The 12,835-nt window shown below is 36.7% G+C and overlaps 1 protein-coding gene across 9 annotated transcripts in view; it reads right to left on the bottom strand.

The window, feature by feature from the left end:
- Positions 1-12,835, bottom strand: part of CDH18 (cadherin 18) — a 727,687-nt gene that overhangs the window by 447,199 nt on the left and 267,653 nt on the right. For 4 of the 9 annotated variants that reach the window (XM_080682135.1, XM_080682142.1, XM_080682144.1 and 1 more), the window contains one exon: positions 3,417-3,564. The exons of the other annotated variants lie outside the window; for them this stretch is intronic. The gene's annotated coding sequence lies outside the window, so the exon portion shown is untranslated. The remainder of the gene's footprint in view (positions 1-3,416; positions 3,565-12,835) is intronic. 9 annotated transcript variants of the gene reach the window in all.

Below are 12,835 nucleotides of genomic sequence, written 5' to 3'. Positions count from 1 at the left end.
AAACTTTAATTAACTGTACCTAATATGTTCAAAAATCATTAAAAGAATGTAGAAGTTTACCACAAAACTATAATCTATTCAAAGAAACTAAATGGAAATTCTTGAATTAAAAAAATAAAGTAATCCAAATTGAGAGAATTAATTATTTAATGGACTGTGGGGAAAATGGAGAGAAACAATGAACTGAAACAATAGATCAATTATAAATATATAAGGTGATCAAGAAAATGTCATAAATGATCAATAAACAATAGACCTGATATGCTTCTTTTTATGTTTTCTGGGTTGCTTTTAAATAACTATCATTTAACATATATTTAATATTATTTTGTCTAAAGATAAAAATTACTGTTTTAATTTTATTGAAAATGTATTTACCTTATACTATATTAAATTAGGGAAATAGATTTTTATGACAGTAAGCTTTATATTTCTTGATATTATAGAGTTATTTTCCACTTATTCTGATAAAATTTATATTCTTCCATTAAATTATATAATTTCCTTACATGGATTCTCTGCCAACTTGTTATATATAACTCTATTTTATTTATTTCTACATTAAAGGAGATGGGATATATTTCCCATTTTCATTTTTAGGTAAAATTAGAATAGAGATTAAAATTGCTTCATACAACTTACCCATTATATTTTTCTAAGCTTACAGAAGTGTTTTAGTGAATCTGCATAATAAATATCTTCAGCAAAAATAACATTTTGAATAACTTTAAAATTTATATTAAGTAATTTATTTTATTTTATGATTCCAATCAGGAGAACTTCAAAGAATGTGCTACCTAGTAATGAGACTAACAGGTAATCCCTTGTAAAGTTTCTCATTTTAATTTTAATGATTTTAGAGTTTAAGGCTGTTTAATTGAGAGAAAATTAAATAGCATTTATTGCATAAGGCAGAGGTACTTGTTATACTATAAATACCACATATGATCTATAAAAGTACATTTTTAATTCTTAAAATTATTAGCCACAAATATTAATGTTGGCTACCTTATTTTAATTTCTTCCAATTCTAAAATTCCTTACTATATTTATTCTTTCTCTTCAAAAGATATAATATTCTAGCTTTGGAATGCTAGAGTCAAAAATAACTTCAAAGATAATAAGGCGACATAATATATATTTTGTAGCTAAAACTATAGTTTACCAAACATTTAGAGTGAAACACAAAACGCAATCAACATTTACACACTTGGAAAGATGTTAATATTTTGCTAAATTTTTCAGTCTTATCCAGATATGTGGCAGCTCTAAAGAGAACAAAATAATCTATGAATAAACATAATCTCAATTACATCAAAATGCCATTTTTCCTCGGATTTTCAGTTTTTTAAAAAGAGAGTATAATCACAGGTTGGATGGTTGTAGTGATTAACAATCCTGATTTCTAAGAACAGAATATGACAGTGTATTTATTAGTCATTTCAGTGCCCATGCCATTTTAGCAAAGTCTGAATTAGGTGACAGCAAAAATTTTAACAGTGTGCCTGTTGCTATAATAATTTTGATATGACCCAAAATAAGGATAACAATCTACTTCAGGCTTTTTCACTTCTGATAAGAAGGTACTCTTTTAAAGTTAATTTTAAGTTATTTTCAGAAAGGAATTATCAAACATTTTTATTTTTCTATCCACATAAATCATATATCTACTTGGAAGTACTATTAACCTTGTTTAAACAGTATTTTTCTAATATCAGGGAAAATTATAGTTTATAGAAAATTAAAATACATAAATAGAGCCAGCTGGATATCTATTTTAATATCCTTTCCTAACACCTGTATAACTGTGTTTACAAAAGATTTTCCTCCTGGGAGTTTATTGTTGGTCACCATTGTGTATACTGATTTTAATAAACACAGTTTCCTCACATGTTAGATGCTGAGTTTTACTTAGGTGTTTATGTCAGAACATAATTTTATAGCATCTAAAATTAGCCCTCGGTTCTGTACACCTGGCCTGCATTTTCTCATCCCCTTTTCCAAGTGTTTTCAAAGATACTTTCTATGCTAATGTGCATCGTATTCCCCGCATACCACCACAAATATTTACACTAAGTAAAAGAAATGTGTGTGCATATCTGTCCCTTTACTTGTTAGTATGGATTTTATTCTGTACTTTAATACATTTAGAAATAATCGCTTATTTAATTATAATTCTAATCAAGTGAGTAAATATAAATAACGTTTATATGACTGCTTATATAAATCTGAGAATTTTTCTGCCTGTAATATGGTTGGTGTCATTAAAGAATAAAATTCCAGATATCTGCAACCAATAGGAATTGTTGATAAGGCAATTCAGGAAGGACTAAGAGATAATCATTTTGGGTAACAGGAAAGACCCTCTCATTTAGTAAACCTGCTGGTATTTGACAAACCTTCCAGAGCACCAACAGATTAAAATTGTAAAAATAAATAAATCTACCAGCAGATCCAGGCTCCTGCCACAAACCAACTTGAAACGGACATATGAGACCCTGCTAATTTCCACTGTTGTTAGGGCCCATAAAGCATCAACTAAGAAAATCATGAACTAAAACCATGGAAATACAGGTCATAATGACTGTTATGAGTGTGGAATTTTAATCAGTGAAAACAAGACTGAGAAGTTCATGCAGTTCATATACCAGTGGCCAGACAGCAAAACAGCAGAGCTGGTTGCAAGTTTAGACACAAGTGAGGATCACAGAAGGATAGACAATGAGCCAATATGCCAAGATTACCAACAAAGCTGATATTCATTTTGTACGGATAACATTTTACATCAATCTCTTAAACTGAAAGGCTTACATAGAAGTTGGTAAAAACAGAAAACAAACATAGCAGCCTTAAAGTTCCCGGAGCACACAAAACCAGTCTAGTCATGCAACCACAGCTCAATTGAGCTTATTTTGCAAGATATCTTGGCCCGGGTTAATTCTTGTTTATGCCTCTGGAAGTCATTAAAGAAAATTAAGTTGCTTCCCAGAAGTGATTTGAGGTCACTACTAACCAATTCCCTCTGATTTAAGAAAATACTAACATTATAACCAATTCCTCTGAAGAATAAACTGTCACTGCCTCCTCACTGTATAAGCTGCTTTAAAACAATACACTCCTGGTCATCAGCCCAGACTTTGGTTTGAGTGCTCCTGGTTTTGGTATGTGCACGATAGAATTTTACTCATTACTACTCTAGCCATTCATTGGATTGACTTTTATCATTTCCAAAAATGTTTGATGAAGTAAACCTAATAACTATGCTGGAATTGTATCAGGCATTTTCTGGTGAGACAGGGAGAGAGAAAGAGAGAGATAGTTTATCATTAAGCTGGAAGTGAGGAAATAACTGAAGACACTGAATATTTGCTCTGCTTCCTCTTGAAGCCCCTGTACTGTGATCCCCAAGGCCTTACCTTCTTCCCTGACTGCTAAGGGGCTTTTCAGCAAAATCAATGGACTGGACGCCTCAGCAGAGAGTACGGTGTCCTCACTCGCTGGGGTTCAGCAAAAGGAAATGCGGTGTCTTCCGAGCATTGGATGGTGATGTGCTGAGCTGCGGGCCTGGGGGCCAGAAGACCCATATGTTAGAACATGTGTGGGACTTGTGCAGAAACGGGACTATCTAATGGTTGTGTCAGCTGCAACTGCCTGGCACCAGGATTGCATTGAGGCTGAGAACGAATCTCCCATTTCTCTTGATAATCAACTTAATTGGACTCTGCAGACACAAATTTGTGGATTTTCAGATACTAGTAAAATCAAAACTAGAACAAGGGAGGATGGAAGTCAGGGCCCTGGGGAAAGCAGTGAAAATGGAAAACGGTTTGTGAAGAATTTCACAAACCATTTAAATTAGCAGAAAGGAAAGATAATATAAACCACCTGTGACTAGGATAATAAAAAGGGGAAAGGTTAAGAACACCTTTCTACAAAAAGCACCAGTTCTTTGCTCCTTAATAAGTTGTGTTTTTTTTTTTTTTAAATCTTATAGGGTTGTTGCATAGAACACACATCAGCACAATAACAAAATCCTGCATGTGTCTAAAAACTGTCTCAACTAACTGTTCAAAGTAATAGTTTCAGTCAAAATTCTAGAACCCAGACTGAGCATTCCAGGAACTCAAAGCCCTAGAAAATGCCTTTTGAAACTAATTATATTTCTGTGTTGCTGTGTCATGTGTCCATTCAGTACAGACAAGAATTCTTGTCACAGCCATTGTCAAATTGTTTTTTAAGAAATGTACAGAAACATGTATCTTTTTAGTTTTCTCTGTTTTTGCAGTAGTTGATTGCAGTGCTCTTTAAAACTGACAATTTGCCTGAAATACTTTCAAATATCCTCTTGAAAAGTAATTCAGACTCACATATCATTGGCCTAGGATTTATAAAAGCAACATTTGTGATTGCATTTTGAATGGAGAGCACACACACACACACACATAGGAAGTAGATAAAGGATCACACCTACAACTGAGATTTATTTCCCATATCTTATAATGTGGCAACTATGTACATATGAGCCCAAAGACAGAAAACTTGGACAAATAAACATTTATTTTCTTTGGAGACTGAACTTTAAGTTGTATACAGTTATCTCTGTTTTGGTTCCCAAAGCCTCAGCCTATGGCCTTTATTCTTCTCTCTTTTTTCTCCCAAGTGAACATTTATCAACCCTGGGGGCAAATTAGAATGATCTAAAACAGTGGTCGGCAAACTGCGGCTCGCGAGCCACATGCAGCTCTTTGGCCCCTTGAGTTTTTAGCAAAGGCCAGCTTAGGAGTACCCTAATTAAGTTAATAACAATGTACCTACCTATATAGTTTAAGTTTAAAAAATTTGGCTCTCAAAAGAAATTTCAATCGTTGTACTGTTGATATTTGGCACTGTTGACTAATGAGTTTGCGGACCACTGATCTAACAGTTAGATTCTAACTCACCTTGAAACAGACGATTCTCAGATCCCACTCTTAGTTAATATTCATATATATGCATATACAGGTAAGTCTGTAAGTACAATACACGCAGATATATACACCAATATGGTGTTAATGAATATTTTATATTGTAATGTTAACATAAAAAAACAAAAAACACACAACAACTTTGAAACCTGTAAAGAATTTTTGTGAGTTTAGTTGAGCCAAACTCTCAACCTATGCCGAGAAGCAGAACCTCAACAAATTGAGATAATGCTCCAGAGAATGGCAGGTTACATATGTATTTATACATCGCAACCAAAGGAGGGACATAGGTGGGTTACATGAAATCCATTGGTGATAGATTAAGGAGGTGGAATAAAGCAAAGCAGGAGAAATCCCTGGAAGGACAAAAAGTAAAACGATGGACACATACTTAGGGGGGTGCAGGAACAATTAACATGATAATGAAGGAATTTGTGGTATCTGTCCTGGCGCCCAGCACATTTGGTTGTGCCTCAGGGGGTCCAAAAAAAAGGAGAGTTACAAGTTACCCAGAAACTTCAAGATGCAAAAAGACAGATAGGCTCGGTTAAGGTAAAGGTTGACCTTGTCAGTGAAGGTACCGGCCTAGGACGTAACTGCCCACCATAACTGCATTTAGTTAAAGTTTCATTTCAGACCATCCTTTGTGGTTATTTTAGGTCTCTGAGTTTGCAAGACCGCCATGCAGGCCTTCCCTGAGCTTGTCAAGTTAGCAAGTGGCCCCTTCCGTCCACAAAATATATCTCCTAATATTTTCTATATACATATTTATAATTTGTTTATGTATACAAATATGCATCTATACAAAATATGCAAATACAATGCATGCCCATATTATGTGTATGTGGATTACATACATACATATGCACACACATATATGGTGGACTCATACTGTTAGAGTTCAAAACCCCTCACTACCTATCAAACCTCAGGAAAGTTACTCAAACTCTCTATGCCTGTTTTCCCATCCCTAAAGGGAATTAATCTCAAATGTGAGGGGAGGCAGAGTTTGGCACCATAAGGTATTTTTTTGGGGGTAGTGATTATTTTAAGAGGGTTATTTTTAAAAAATCGAAGTCCCAGCAAGAAACTTTGACCTTCTCACAACTGCTTACAATAATTTAGATAGAGAATGTACTCCAAGAAATGAGCTATATAGTTTAATGTCAAATAGTGTGACAGACTGGGAGAAACCTAGCAATGCTTGTGTGATCAAGGTCCTCTCACTGTCCCAGTGTTAAAGATGGCCTAGCAAGCATTTATTCACCAAACATCTGGTTTTCTATCTCCAAGTGAACTGCCTTTGTGGGGGCGAAACAAGCCTTCCTCTTCACCCTCAAAGTTTTTCTGGCTGGTCTAATAATCAAAGAATCATGGGGCAGATTAGCAAGAAAAAATAACTAAATTTAGTACATACTTATGTATGAGAACCCTGCATACAGGAGAGAGTCAGAGACTCCATGGCTGGAGAGGTTCAGAGGTAGAAAGGGGGATGGAGGTATATAAGACATCCGAGCTAGGGATGGGGTATGTGCCTCAGGGGCTTCAAAGAGTCACTGCAGGATGATAAGAAGAAACCTTTAGTAAACAGAAGTTTGTCCTGCCCTAGAGATAACTCAAAAAGGTCATCTCTGATAATCTCTTTATTTTGCACCCAGGCCCCTAATTCAGTTCTTCTAGGTGAAGAGAGGGGCAGAGGTTTCTCTTGAACCTGAAGCTAACATTGCCTATAGCTCAAAGTCATCTGCATACTGCCAAGGCACATCTTGGGGTGTCTCCTGAACCCCCACACATTTCTGCCCTTTGAGTTTTCAACCATCACTTCCATCCTTAGGTCAAAATGAGGGCATGAAAGCCTTACCTGTCTGATCTGTGCTCAAGTCCCATATTTTTATGGAACCCCCCAAGGTAAATAAATACATACTAAATTTGGGAACTTTCTTCTGGTTATCTCTTATGTTTATTTGATTATTAATCTAGCCAGTAAACCTTAAAAATCGTAGGAGGAAAATATTTTTTTATTTTTTATTTTTGTATGCAGTGAAACTTAAATTAGATAAGCCATATTAAATTACTTAGAACACTCTCTGGCACTTAGTAAGTTGTGAACAAGGGTTAACTCATTGGACTCATTTATGTAATCTTCCATCTACCCCCATAAACTGTGGCCTTCATAAAGTCCAGAAGCAAGTTTGCTGTGCTTGCTGCTAAATCCCCAATTCCCTGTACAGGGCTTACATGCAACACATTTTCCATACATATGGTTGCATTGAATAATGGCAAAGACATAGAACAGTCTGGCCTTTTATAATTGGACTGGAAATACTAATTAAAATTTATCCTGAAAAGAATTTTGAAGAAAGAGTTCAGGGTTGCAGGTTAGAAGTAGACATCTTTTGACTAGAGAGGGCTCCTACAGAGAAATGCTCTCAGGGGGAAGGGGGGGGGGGGGTCAGACATAGCAACTATATTAAAAAAAAAAAAAAACTAAACCAAAAAAAAAACAACAAAAAAACACGTGTTTTTTATTTTCAACTCCAGTAGACACACTGGCAAGAACAGCAAAGACTTAAGTAGAAAAAAAGAAATGAATTGATAAAGGAAAGGCTATACATTTAAAACAAAGACTGCAATGTCCACACTGTATGCAGAAAAGCAGTAAAATAGGGCTGAAGGAAGGGTATGACTGATAGTACTGAGCCGGCAGCCAAAAGCAGCTGGCAGGCTTGGCAAATGCCCACTTAACTGGTAGCTTCCCTGCAGACCCCCTCAAGGCAGGTTCCTCCTAAGTCCATACTGTTTTTGACGGCTAGGATCTATAACCATTTTGAGTTTCTTTTATTATTTTTATTTTTTAAAAATTATTTTTAGAGAGAAAGGGAGAGTAATAGAGAGATAGAAACATCCTTGAGAGAGAAACATCATTGATCAACTGCCTACCGCACACCCCCTACTTAGATTGAGCCTGCAATCCAGACATGTGCCCTGAACAGGAATTGAACCCATGACCTCGTGGTTCATCTGTGGACGCTCAACCACGGAGCACCACAGGCCAGGCTCTTTTCTTTTTTCTCAGTGTGATAATTTAGGAGGTAGTTACTTTAGGGTTTTGTTTAATTTTTGCAACAACAGAAGATTTTCTCGAAGACTTGATTTTCCCCCGACTGCTTGTTCCTTTCCAACTTCAAAAGATTTTTGAATAATAAAGAAACATTTTTTTGGGAAAAAAGAAAGACATATGGTTAAGTTGTTTTTTTTTTTTTTTTTTTTTTGTGTGTGTGTGTGTGTGTGTGTGTGTGTGGTGTTTTTTTTAGAAATACAGAAATGCAAAGTAAGTTAAGTCCCTTGAAACTAGATACTTGTGTTAGAAGATGCAGCAACATTTTTGTATGTTTTTAAAAGGAACCAGAATTTACCACTCCAAAATATGCCTCTTTAGCAGAAGCTCTGAAAACCAAGTAGAAGTTACCTTTTTTTGTAAGAGAAATTTACATTGATAAGAGCAAACTCCATTTGTTAGGATGTGTACCTCTCTATACCAAGAAGAGAAAGATGAGTACATAATTCACTTGAGACTTTTGTTAATGGAGAAGTCAACTGACTTAATTTTTTTTAAAATATATTTTTATTGATTTCAGAGAAGAAGGGAGAGGGATAGAGAGATAGAAACATCAGTGAGGAGAGAGAACCATTGATTGGCTGCCTCCCTGCATGCCCCCTACTGGGGACCGAGCCCACAACCCAGGCATGTGCCCTTGACAGGAACTGAACCCAGGACCCTTCAGTCTGCAGGCCGACGCTCTATCCACTGAGCCAAACCAGCCAGGGCTTAATTTTTTATAGAAGTTATATTCTGTTTGCTGTTCTTTTCCTGATAGCCTTCTATAACTGGCTCCCACACCCTACAACATCTTTCTCTTTAGCTGGAGATGGTATTTAAATTGATTCCTTCCAACATTTCAGTGAGTTATTCAGTTTCCTGGATATCTCCCATGTGTGTGGGAGGTATACATGTTATTAAACTTCTGTGAATTTTTTCTTCCTGTTAATCTGCCTTTTACTACATGGGAGTCTCAGTCAAGAACCTAGAATGGTAATGGGAAATTATGTTTCCTCCCCTACAGTTCTTAATGTTATTATATAATCTAGAGCAGTGGTTCTCAACCTTTCTAATGCCAGGACCCTTTAATACAGTTCCTCATGTTGTGGTGACCCCCAACCATAAAATTATTTTTGTTGCTACTTCATAACTGTAATTTTGCTACTGTTATGAATCGTAATGTAAATATCTGTGTTTTCCGATGGTCTTAGGCGACCCTGCTAGCGGTTCTCAATCTGTGGGTCGCAAGAACTGCTGCTGTAGAGCCTAAGACCATCGGAAAACACAGATATTTACATTACGATTCATAACAGTAGCAAAATTACAGTTATGAAGTAGCAACGAAAATAATTTTATGGTTGGGTGTCACCACAACATGAGGAACTGTATTAAAGGGCCGCAGCATTAAAAAGGTTGAGAACCACTGATCTAGAGAGAGAGGGAGGGAGAGATCATGACAAGAAGCATTCATGTTACCTCTCAGCATTCACACTTTCTCCATCTGGGGTTGCCATGTAGAAACATAAAGGATATAATGTACTTGGAAAACATACAGAAAATAATGTATTTCCCAGCCCTGAAGTTGATAACTGCCAGTTCTTCTCCTCCATGAACCCACATTTGAATATCTGTCTACCAAAGTATATCATGCACTAAAATTAATGCTCGCTTTGTTGTTGTTAACCTTGGGTCACCTATAGATATTTTATCAGTGGGTGGGAAGAGGTTCTAATCCCCACCCATTGCTCATGGGGGTGGTCTTGTGATGTCCTGAGAAAAATAATTTTCTGAGACTTGCACAGGAAGATGAGATATTGGAGAAAGCTTTATTTCTGTGGAATTACACCTTGAATTTCCAAGGTTCCATTTCCCTTTGCACACCCCCCAGGAAGCAGTGTGTCTGTGACTTCAACAGGACTAGAATCAAAGCCAGTGTCCAGAGTTTCTGGTCCATTTTGGAGCAATCCAATCCGGCATCAAGCTAGCTTAGATTGTGTTCCTAGCTGCAGTCCATTAGTCCATTGCATCTGGGGTCCTCATGGCTATGGACCATGTGGCTATGGAGGAATATGGGCAGGAGCAAAGCCAAAATAATGGGAGAGCCAACAGTGAACCAAGAACCACGAGAGAGAGATAATTCCTCTGTTTGGGGTATTATATGTCCACAAGTCTTGTGGGCTTGCGGTGGCCCTGCCTACTCTGACCAATGATCTCTGTTCCTAGGTTTGATTGACTACAAGCACCTTCCCTATGTCACCCCAACTTCACTGCACACATGTTCATCTCTTCTTTGTTGGGCCCTTTACCCACAATGATTCTGCAGGGAATGAGCCAGTGGTTCCCTGGGGAAATTGCAGCTTCCGGAAGCTGCCCAAATAACATACCTATAATGGCTGGCCTCCCATTTGCTCCTTTCCTATTATTAATAACTAGCTAATTACAAGGGTAACAGATACATAGTTTAATCAGAGCTTCCACTTAACAAAATCTGCCAAATCATAGAATGTGTGCTTTTAACTACTCAGCTCATGCTTTCATGATTACTCCATTTTAGTGACAATATTTTTCAAACATTACTTCAAAGACCTTTAGAATTTTGTGTATGGAATATGAAGACTCATTACCTTCCCTAATATTTTATCAACTTCTCATCCAAGGTAATGGTGGAATAACGAAAAAGAGTTGAAAACCTGGACTACTGAAAATGCATTTGTACTTTTCTCTAATGAAATCTATTATTCATAGCAGAGCAAACAAACAAACAGACAAAAAAAAAAGATGTTTAAAGAAAATTATGGCCCTGACTGGTTTGGCTCAGTGGATAGAGCATTGGCCTGAGGACTCAAGGGTCCCCGGTTCGATTCTGGTTAAGGGCACATACCTTAGTTGTGGGCACATACCCAGTGGGGAGTGTGCAGGAGGCAGCTGATCAATGTTTCTCTCTCATCGATGTTTCTAACTCTCTATCCCTCTCCCTTCCCCTCTGTAAAAAAATCAATAAAATATATTTAAAAAAAGAAAATTATGTTCCTTGGAATAAAAGCCTAAATTGCATGCAGATTAGTCCTCTGATTGTCTTAGTATTTTGATGTTGATGGAGTGCTGGGCAGGCCACCGCAAGATGTGACACTTTGGCATATTAATTATTTTGTATTAAAGTTACTTGAGAAACAGCTTGTGCAAGGAGGACACTCTGACCCTCCTTTCTGTCCCCCTGAAAGCAGGAAATAAATCTTTCACGTGAAAGGTAACCTCCCTGAACCCAGAGGTAGTGAGACACCCTTGTTGCCAGAGATAGGGAATTCAGGGCAGACAGGCTGGGTCAGCAAGCGCTGCCTCATTTCTTCACTAATTAGTCACCATGCCTAAGTTTCTTTGTCTTGTCAATTCTTCACAATGCATTGTTCTTCGTCTCACATGTAGAAAAGCTGCCTGCTTTTGTCACTTTCGTGTCTCATATTTCTATGGGCTTCTACACATACAAAAATCAACATTTGTTTCCTCCTGTTAATCTGTCTTATGTCAGTTTAATGGCTAGAATATCCAAAAGAATAAAGAGGGATAAGTGAAAAATTTCCCCTACCTGACACTGTCTCATAATTAAGGAGAAAAGATTCCTATTTATATTAATTAGCCATTAACAATTGGATTCGGTAAGCCTTTTTCTTTTTCTTTAATTTTTTTTTTTTTTTTTTGGTCATTGCTTTCAACTGCTCAAATACTAGAAAAAAAGGTTAATTTTTGAGTGAGAATATTACTACACAAGTATAGTTTTTATAATAGTGATTTTTAAAAATTCCCTCTATTGTATTAATGCCTAAATACCATCTTTCCTTCTTTAAGAAGGGGAGGGGTCCATCAAAGTAGAACAAATTTGTTACCTTTGCATATAAGATTTTTTTCTCCTCTTAAGTTCTCTTTCTGCCTGAGTTAAAGGTTCAGAGGAACTCCTATTATACATATATATATATATAGGCATTTTATATAGAAACAGGTTTGGTAGAAAGACTCATTCACCTGTCAACACTTTTTTTCTTTTACTTGGATGGAACTAGGCAGATGCGTTTCAGTCTAGTTTCCTTTCCCCAAGAGCATAGAAAACTTATATTTGCAAGCCCTTTTGCAGTTAGGGTGGGATGGGCCAAAGGGATGTGAGCAGAAGAGATACAAAGTTCCTCTAAGCCTGACCCTTAGTATTGCCTTGTGCACTCTGTGTCTACTCACATTCTGAAAGCAAAGACAAACTGACCAACGAAAGCAGCCTGGCTGTCTGAGTCACCCCTCGGAGAAGAGCTGTCTGGAAGAAAGGTTCATGTACACTACCATCAAAGGTGAGCAAGGAATACATTTAAAATGGACTAAGCCAAGGAGATATGGGGATTTATTTATTATTTTAAATAGCTAGTGAGAATTCTTCTAACTAATAAAGCACCTGGTAAGGGTCAGCCACCTTTTAAAGAACTTTATATCCACACATGGCAAAAACTATAATTGCCAAGTGTACAGAAATAGCAATCTAATATCTGAACCTGAATTATACAGTGCCCCTTGCTTTAAAAAGTGCAGCCATTATAAATAATTAGCAGATTCATAAGGCAGGATTCTGTTCCTCTGTTACCATTAGCAGTAGAGATCATAGTAAAGTTACATGGATAACATACATAACAGTGTGAAGTCAGAAATGATTACTTGGGGTTGCATGAAAAGTTATTAACTAATACTGAGTTCTTGCTCTGACAAGTGAGGATTTCAGATATACATTAGGGTTACA

The sequence above is a fragment of the Plecotus auritus genome (genome assembly GCF_963455305.1).
Source record: "Plecotus auritus genome assembly, chromosome: 7".
Taxonomy (NCBI): Eukaryota; Metazoa; Chordata; class Mammalia; order Chiroptera; family Vespertilionidae; genus Plecotus; species Plecotus auritus.
The sequence above is the reverse complement of the archived record's forward strand: the minus strand, read 5'-3'. Positions and strand labels throughout refer to the sequence as shown.